Here is a 10447-nt window from a genome sequence, read left to right as displayed (position 1 = left end):
TTATTTTAAAAAGTTTTACTGATGCCTGTTGTTTTCATACCACATAATGCAGCAAATAATCCCTATGCTACATAAACAATTCCAAAAATTTTGAATCACTCTACCAAACTCTAGATATGAAGTGTATATATAAACATTGTTCTGCCCTCCTCTCTAAAGTACTATCTCCCTTCAAACAAAGGAAACAGTTGACAAAGGACAACAGTTAAGCAAAAACAACGGGATAACTACATTTGAGAGTATGCTAACTCTGCTCTTATGGGTTCCCCACTTCTTTGCCAAAAGAAGGGAGGTGTGTTTTATTTGTTCTCTGGGAACAGGATTGACTGGTCATTTTAATTACTGAGAGCTCAGCTTCCTTTTTAATGTTCTTTTCATTTACATGATTGCGATCATGTCCTTTTCATCATTGCTCCTAAGAAGACCAAAGATGAAAAGGGCCTTTCACATTCAAATTCAGCAAGCAAAGTAAAAAAAAAATAATACTAATGATGAGGATGAACAGGAAGTGTTTGAAGAGACCAGGGTGGGTACATAGATAGCAACCAACTTAGATTTTTTTTTTAAAGATATGAATGGGAAATGGAAGCAAGAGTAACAAGTTGAACATAAAAGCATTGCATCGTCCCATAAGAACAGTGTCTGGAGTGCTAAGGAACAACTAAGGATGTGTTTGGATTTTTAACTACATTGGGGGAAAGCAGAGTAACAAAGAAGGGATAGAACTACGATTCTAGGTAGACCAGACAATATTAAGGCGAAATTGCTCAATTCTTATTTTGCTTCTGGTTACTCTATCAAGGAAAATAGCTTTTGGATGAGAAAAGTCAAGAAAAAATGACTACCCAACAAAAAGGAGATAGTAAGAGAGCACTGTGATGCCTTTGCTGAGTTTTAGTCACTCAGCCCAGATGAACCACCTTCTCAGATTCTGAAAGAACTTGTGGGTGGGATTGCTGAGACACTGTTGGTGATATCTGAAAGATCATGAAGAATGATTGCAAATGTTCTGATCCTACCCCCCCCAAAAAAGGACTAGAATAGAATCTGCAAACTATAGGCCAGTGATCTTGATTACTTTGAATTCCTAGTGAATTCTAGAATGTCTTATTGAAAAGACGGTTAGTAAACAATCAGAAAAGGAAGCAGTGATCACAAATAGTTGATATGACTTCATCAATAATAGATCATGCCAGACCAATCTTATTTTCTTTTATAACCCATGGTTCAAAGTGTATTTTGCATATGACTCTCCTTATTGGTGGAATATTTGCAATGGAAAAATACTGGAAGTATTTCCAGTATGATACTTACAATATATAGTGCTATGTAACATAGTACTAGAAGTGCTACCTATATGGATGCAAAGAAAAAGAAATTAAGGGGAATAAGCATAGGCAAAAAAACCCCCCAAAACCCAAAAACCAAAAAAAGGGGCAAAATTAGCTCTATTGGCAGATGAGGAATTACTAAAAAAAAAAAACAACCAAAAAAAACCCCAACCCTAGAGAATTGTGAGAAATGCTCAATTATAAGGTTCCCACATAGGTTTCAAAAACTACACAAAACAAAACAAAAACAAAAACAGGAAAGGTGCTGAATGGCTAACTGTTTCTACATAATGTACAAAACAGAATGCAGTTATGAGAAGGGGGAGTGACATTCCTCGGGCCAGTTAAGCTAGGTTAACTTAACTGCAGGGTCCCTGTTTTTGCAGCCCAAGACCTGAACCAGCCCAAGCTGCTGTCTGGGTGTAAGAATCTGCTACTACTCAGGTTCAGTGAACCTCATGAATATTAACTAAAGAATCAAGATTGTATTTCTGCCAATTGTAACTCGGATTGTGGTTTCTCTAATTAGAATATGGAATTGGGGACTTAACCAATCGTGAAACTTTTGATCGTAACTCAGACCAATCCGAGTCTTGGAGGGAAGGGTAAAGGGACCAGACTAACTAATAAAGCTTGCTCTCACTTCTGTGCTCAGTGTGCGTCCTTCTTGGGCGGGAGTGCACCTGATTCTCCTGAGAATTGAATAGTGGAATTTCTTCCTTCACTCTAAAAGAGCTGTAGCCTGCATCTCTAAAAGAGCTGTATCCTGTTGTTTCAGCTCTCGGCTGGCTTGCAACTGGGGAAACAGTGAACAGCGACAGCTTGTCCCAGGCTAACTCCCAAATCCTGCCGGTCCTGGAGGTCGTTGATAACAAGAATCAACAAAAAGCCCGACACAGGATCTTCAATAAAGTAAAAGATACAAAATTAATCTGCAAAAATACAGAGCAATTCTGTTTTGCCAACAACAACAACAACAACAACAAACGAGAAAAAGAAATTATATTTAAAATAATAAAACACGTTAAGTGGCTGAGAGTTAAGATAGCCTACTAACATAAAAATGAAACTTCAAAAGTCTTCACAGAAGTGAAGGAAAACCTAAATAAATGGGGGAATATTCAATATTTATGTTGTCATAGGCTCTACAGTAGCAGGGATGATATTGCCCCAATTAATGTCCAGATTTAGTGCAATGTCAGTCAAATTACCAAGGGAATATTTTATGGAATTTGGCAAAATAATAAGAAAATTGATACGGAGGAATAAAGGGTCAAGAATATCAAGAGAAATGTTAAAAAAAATTAGGAATGAAATAAATTTGGCATTATCAGATACCAAATTATATTACAAAATGAAAAAGTTGATCAGTGAAATATCTGTGGGTGAAGCAGCTACATACACACTAATCAAGAATTTTATAATTGTAAGAATACAAACTACTAGGGCAGGGACTATTTATTCAATATGAACTGCTTGGAAAATTATAAAGCAGCTTGACAGACAATGGTCTTAGACCAGACAACGCAATAAATTCCAAGTGAATACACAATCAAATTATTGAAAAGTTTAACCATACAAACAACAAGAAAAGGATAGAAAGTCATATCTTTCACAATTGTAGATAGGAAAGGGATTAATAACCAACTATGGTATAGAGATTTAAAAGACAAAATAAAGAATTTCAGTTACATAAAGTTACAAAGCTTCTGCACTAATAGAATCAATACAGTCAGAATTAGCAGAAAATATATGGATTCAGAAAAAAATCTTTGCAATAAACATCTCTGATAAAGTCTGACATCACAAATCTATACAAAATTGACACTTGCCTATAAAACTTAGAACCATTCCTTCAATATCTACATGGTAAAAGATATGAATAATTTTCTAAAAAAAAAATACAAACTTTCAACAACCAGCTAAAAAAGTACCTACTATCACTAATAAGCAGGGAAATGCAAATTAAAACAACTCTGAGGAGTCATATCTCACAACCATAATATTAGCAAAGGTGAGAAAATTAGAAAAATATGCTGTTGAAGTGGCTACAGCCTTCTCTCAGGAAGATAAGGATACTAATTTGCTGCTGATGGAACTGTGAATTGGGGTAACCCTTCTTGAAGACAATTTGGAATTATGAAACAAAAAAAATTACCAAATGTTCATGCCCTTTGACTGAGAGATTCCATTATTGGGCTTATATTTTCAAGGAGGCTAATGATAATAATATCATTATATCGTATGTGCAAAAATAGTCATAACAACATTATGTGTGAAAACAAAAAAGAACAATATAGATGCCCTATGATTAAACAAGTTTGATGGAAGATTATTGCTCTGCAAAGTATGATGAATATGAATGCACAGGGAAAATGAATGAAACCTGGAGTGATGTCTAAGTAAGGAGAAGGAATAACTGTTATGTGGCCTTGATTCAAGAGTGAGGTGCAATAGAACTAAAGCTAGATTTGCAGTCACGTAGGTTTAAATTCCAGCCTCTTTGGGCCAATTTCCTCATATTATTTCATAACTGGAGCACACCTCTCTAATATGTGACCCACACCCAAATAAAAACCCTAGATTAAAAGTACTCTATGGGTCAAACTTATATACCCACCAAATGTGTTTATTTTTCTCTAGTCAGTCAAAAGACACATTTAGTTCACAATGATATTGCAGAGTTACTAAATTTGCAATAGAAGACTTGCCTGGCACTCTCCCCTTGTGTATACCACTGGATTACAATGGTCTCAGTGATGGTTCCATAGTATCCTGGTTCCCATCTGTTTCTCTGCTTGTCCTGGGTTTTCATGGTCTCTACTGGTTCTGTATAGTCTCTGGTGGTCCTTTTGCTCTGCTGGTCTGTTGAGCTTTCCTTCCTGCCACTATTTTCTGGGCTTATTTCTTTAGGACCATCTAAGCCATCTTATCTTCAGTATGGTGGCTAGCACCTCTCCCTGATAAAGTTAGGGAGGCAGCTCTTTAATCATATACATAGCCAACAAAAATCATAGCTAACAAAATCTGGGCAAAATGTTCTCAGGCTAAGATTTGTTGTTGTTGTTCAGTCATATCCAACTCTATGTGACCCCATGAACTTTTGCTCCTGGGTTTTCTTGGCAAAGACACTGGAGTAGTTTGCCATTTCTTTCTCCAGTCTGTCATCATTTTACAGACGAGGAACTGAGGCATATAGGAATTAAATGACTTGCCCAAGATAAAATAGCTAGTGATGTCTGAAAGCGAATTTGAACTCATATCTTCCTGACTCCAGGTCCGGTGCTCTATCCACTGTATCACCGTGCTGCCCAATCTAATATTAGATCATTATCATCATTGTCTTCGTCTTCTTCTTCTTCTTTCTCTTCTTCTTCTTCTTCTTCCAAGTCTGTTGGGGACATCAAAATCTTCTCTTATAAATACCATCTAATTTTAAGCTAGATGGCTATTTTAGGCACCCCTCAGAGCTTTTCTTGATTATCTTGCAACTGCATTTGAGCCAAAACAAGAGATAAGCTAGAGAAATGAGGTTAATGCTCCAAACCTGCCTAGTACACACTCCTATTTTTCTTGGGCATATTTATCATCAACAAAGCCTGGTTGCTTGTAAATCTCAGTTGACTGAGATTCACATAAAATGAAGGAGTTGAATTAGATGACTTCTAAATTCCCTTCCAGCTCTAAACCTATAATCCTAAATGATGCAGAGGGAAGAAGCCAAAAAAACAATATATACAGTGTTTACAATACCACAAACAAAGACGATGCTAAAAGGCAGGAGGTCAATTAAAAGGAGAATGTTGGTACCAAAGTAGCTAAGTGAAAGCACATATTCTTTTTGCCTTTAACAATCAATACCAAGTTATTTAATTTAAAGCCCACAACCTTCCCTCCCCTCCCCCCCCACTACCAAAGTGGAAAGTGACATGTGTCTTCAGTTGTGATGACTCTATTAGGTGGTTTTGCTTAACTGTTATCCTAAAAATGCATTTTGGTAGTAGTGGGGATATAGAGTTCTCCGGGGATTTGTTAGGAATCATTTGTCATATCAAAACAAAATGTGTTTTTTAAATGAATAAATAATAGAAAGGATTTTTTAAAATGTCAGAAAGGCTTTTAGCTTTTCTGAAATACAATTTCCTCATCTATAAAATGGTGATAATAATACCTGCCCCATCTCCCTAACAGGCTGGTTGTGAAGAAAGTGCTTTGTAAATTGTCAAGTACTATATAAATGTGATCTATTATTAAAGGAAGGCTTGGGCCAGATGGACACACTCATGTTCCCTCTCCTCTTCTTTATCTTCCCTCTTCACAGTCTACTCTTAGGAAAAGCTCTTAGAAATTTCATTCGTGCTATAATGACTCACCAGCAGGACCAAGGGATACCCTTTCATTGCTTTGGCTTAAGGTTTTAATTCCTATTAATATGCAAAGCTCTAATCGGGGAATTTCTAGCGTCAGTGAATAGGTGGCTAATACTGGAGCCTTCCTAGTAGTCCTGAAATAACATCACCTGGATTGCCATCTATTTTGTCTAGGTGTAAGGCTGGCTCAAACTAATGAAAATAGAGATGTAGAGACACAGAGGATGTGTAGAGACAAGGGACAGAGACAGATTATGTATATATGCATCAACACAAATAGGAGGTACACTGATCCTAGCACAGTAATGTACCCTGTGGCACAAATAAATGTATTGGCATACATGAGCAAGTAGACACCAGGGCAGGGAGGGGTGGGGAGGAATTGTCTAACCCAACTCTCTCGTACAGATGCAGAAATGTGTGTGAATATAATCTCAGTAAATATGTGTATGCATATATATATATATATGTATATATATGTATATATATATATGTATATATACCAAACATGCATGTGTATACCTATATATGTAACCTCTATGTGTATACATATATACATATTATATATACATATTATATACACATGTGTATACATATCTATGCAAAAAGTCTACATAGTAATACACACAATCGATGTCTTTTCTCCAAGGTTAAACAAAGCTGTCCTTCAAAGTCATCAGGGTAATGGGTGGGGGTGGCTTTCCTGGGGTTTAAAATTCCATTGGTATTTGGCTCGGGCTGCCTTATAGAGGAGAGCCTGCTTGGTGGTGAGGAGGGCCTAGAATGGGATGCTCCTCCTTTAACCCTTTCATGGCCTCTGAGTGTAGCTGGTAGAAATACTCTGAGACTACACTACATGTTCCACCTGCTTTACTGAAGATAACATTTCTAGGGGGGAGAAGGGGCCAATCTAAGAGTTAGAGGGGACATCAGGGATCACTGAGCATTTTCCAGGATAAATATTTTACTCCTCAGATGAGAAAAATGAATCCCAAAGAAGGGAAGTGACTTAGAATCCAGTTCTCCTGAATCCCAACTAGTTGTGTTCTTTCTGTTAGACAGTCTTTTCTCCTTGAACTCCCTTTAGCTCTATTCTGTATCTTTCCACTTCCATGGGAGGAAATATGGAAATCTGCCTCTGCCTTCCTCCAGCTACCCCTATGCTCTTCAGTTGAGATAACAGGGGTTGGGGGCCCTATACCTAGGATGTCTTCCCATTCATGAATCATCTCACACTTTGGGGATCTGGACTTCTGGGCTCCAGTGGAGGAAAGTGAGTCCCTATAGTTCAGCCAGAGATAAGGCACACATGTGGAACAGAAAAGAACATAGGACAACCCATGATCAAAAGAGAGTTTCTCAGAATTTCTCAGACCAGAGTTCAAAGATGGGAGAGAATAATATGGGCTAGAAGTGGTCCAGATAGACTTCATAGAGGGGATGAGAGTTAAACTTGGCCTTGAAGAATGAGTACAACTTGGACATCCAGGGGAGGGATGAGGATGTACACTGACAGAATAGCCAGGTGTAGCTCAGGTTTTCATGATGGTCAAAGCAGTGACAGTTTGTCAATCACAATAGGGAACCCATATTCATAGAACCAGGTTAAGAATGCATTTGGTAAAGTAAATTCACAGGGTTTGGGGGGGGGGTTTGTCCTTAGTGAGAGCTTAGCATTATGGTTTTGTGATGTGCAATTATGCTACAATTATATCTATCACTATGGATATACAATCACTAGTTACAATAAAGACAAAGTTAATTTTTTAAAGTACAGTGCTAAATTGGGGGGATGCCCATCAATTGGGGAATGGCTGAACAAATTGTGGTACATGATTACAATGGAATATTATTGTACTTTAAGAAATGACAAGCAGTTGCTCTCATGTGGAACACAGACTCAACTAAATGACCTTATAATGAGGCTCCTGGATGCCTTTTCCTCTTTGTTTTCTTTCCTAAGTAGATCATTGAATATCAGCTGCAAGGTAGAAGGTGGATGTGCCCAGGCTTAGAAGTGACCTAGTGATATATATAATGCTGTTGTGCTGTAAGAAATGATGAGCAGGTTGGTTTTAGAAAAATATGGAAAGACTTGCATGAAATAATGCAGAGTGAAATGAACAGAACCAAGGGAATGTTGAGTATGGTAGCAGCAATATTGTTTGGAGAGTAATTGTGAATGACTAAGCTATTCTGAGTAATATGATCTTTCAGATCAACTACAAAGGACTTATGAAGGAAAATGCTATCCACCTCCAGAAAAAGAACTGATATATGGAAGTATGTATTATATTGCATAATTCCACATATATCTATATCAAATGTTTGCCTTCTCTAGTGTGGTGTTGGAAGGGAGGTAGGGAAAGACAACTCAAAACTCAAAATGTAACAAAAAAAAAATTTTTTTAAGATATGGAAAAGTGGGGGAGGGGAGAAGAAATGACCTAGTGAGTTCAAGAGGTCCAGAGAATCTGGATCCAGTGGGAGAAGTTGATTGTAGCAGACGCAAAAGTGGTTGGTTGTGGTGAATTCAGGAGCAACATGACTGTGGAATAGCTGAGCTCTATGTTCAGAGGGGGTTCAGTTTAGAGTGTGGTGACGGTGTAGAGCTGAGGAGAAATGTGAACTACTTAATCAGCAATCCCACAAACTAACGTAAGTTCTGCTGAGATTTAACCATCAGCCTTGTAGCAGATTTTAACAGTTGTTTTGTTACCAAATCCTGTTCTAGGTTTGTTTTTCTTAATTATGTGTTTGTGAGTGCCCTGTATTTAGCATTCGTTTTGTGTGTAAAAGTAAATGACCTAACTCATAGTGTTAAAGAAAGAAGGAAAGAAAGAAGGAAAGAAAGAAAGAAAGAAAGAAAGAAAGAAAGAAAGAAAGAAAGAAAGAAAGAAAGAAAAGAAAAATAACTAGCAGGATGATTTCAGAAAAACTCGGAAAGACATGCATGAACTGATACAAAGTGAAGTGAGCAGAACAAGCAGAACATTGTACACAGTAATAGCAATATTATATGATGAAGAATTGTAAATGACTTGGCTATTCTCTGCAATACAATGATCCAAGACAATCCCAAAGGACTCATGATGAAAAATGCTATCCACATCCAGAGAAAGAACTGATATTGTCTAAATGCATACTGAAGCATGCTATTTTTCACTTTCTTTCTTTCACTCTCTCTCTCTCTCTCTCTCTCTCTCTCTCTTTTCTTTCCTTCTTTTTGAGTCTTCTTACACAAAATGATTAATATGGAAATGTTTTATGTGACTGCACATGTATAACCTATATCAGATCGCTTACCAACTCAGGGAGGAAGAGGGGAGGGAGGAAGGGTTGAAATTTGGAACTTGAAACTTAAAAAAAACCCCAACACATGTTAAAAACTATTTTTATATGTAATTGGGGGGGAAAATAAAATATTGTTTTTTTAAAGTGCAGTGCTACATGAAGGAAGACAGAGGGAACAAAGACTAGAGGTCAGAATGCCCGCATGAATGTGAAAGGAGGGACCAAATGAACCTAACTTGGCCTAGAGAAGAAGGTGAATTATGAAGGAGGGTGAAGAAACAGTATCTCTTACTCCTTCTACCCCATCTCCTCTCAAGCCTAGAGCCTGATATAACCCCTGAGGATATGATCTTCTTCCCAATTCCATACCCCAAAGCTGGAGCTGCCTACCCAAAGTGGACCCAATAATACTAATCTGTCATGGTGCCCCTCACTTTGCATAAACAGTATACTCATTCCTTTATACAGTCATCCATTGACCTGATATTTGGGAGACATCTTGGTGTACTAGAAGGGGCACTGGATGGGTAGTCAGGAGACCTGGGTTCTAGTCATGGCTTTGCCAGCTGTGTGACCTGGGGCCTGAATCTCTCAGGGAGAATTGGGCAAGATGACTCTAAGATCCCTTCCAGTTCTAATATGCTGAGATTCCTACTATGCACAGAGTCCTGTGCAAGATACAAAGATGAGGGTAGCACAATCCCTGCCTTCACAGAGCTTAAAGTTTAGAATATGGGAAATCCTGAGAGTGGTATATACAGAGCAAATGTTTCTAAAGACATTCAGTTTTAAGTGACCAGAAGATTTTGTCTCTAATAGCAACGATAATTATTAATCACTGATCTTTGTATTCAGCAGGTATGTAGGACAAAGGGCATATTCGAGTTTCCAGAGGAAGAAGGTGAGACACAGAGTGTTTAAGTGACTTGCCTGAAGTCACTCAGTCACTCAATAACTAAAGACAGTTAGGAGACTGCTAGATCTGAAATCAGAAGACCTGGGTTTGAATCTTAAATCTATGGCTTACTATTGGTGTGACTTCCTAGTCACTATCCCTCTGTGCCTCAGTTATATAATCTGTAAAATGGTGAGACTGGACTAATGATCTCTGACGTTCTTTCCAGCTCCAAATCTATGATGCTTAATGAATAACAGAAATGTAACGAAAATCTGATCCTCTTAGCCTGAATTCTTTCTACTTTATGGCTTAAAAATCTTATTTTCAAAAGTTGGGGGTAGGGGCAGCTAGGTGGCGCAGTGGATAGAGCACCAGCCCTGGATTCAGGAGGATCTGAGTTCAAATGTGGCCTCAGACACAAAACACTTACTAGCTGTGTGACCCTGGGCAAGTCACTTAACCCCCACTGCCCAATTCAAAAAAAATAAAATAAAACTGGTTAAACTGAGGAATTGCTTTTGTAAAACAGTCAAACCCTTGACAGTATCTTTGGT

The sequence above is a fragment of the Phascolarctos cinereus genome, unplaced genomic scaffold, assembly GCF_003287225.1.
Source record: "Phascolarctos cinereus isolate Bilbo 61053 unplaced genomic scaffold, phaCin_HiC Scaffold_4;HRSCAF=312, whole genome shotgun sequence".
Taxonomy (NCBI): Eukaryota; Metazoa; Chordata; class Mammalia; order Diprotodontia; family Phascolarctidae; genus Phascolarctos; species Phascolarctos cinereus.
This window is presented reverse-complemented; position numbering follows the sequence as displayed.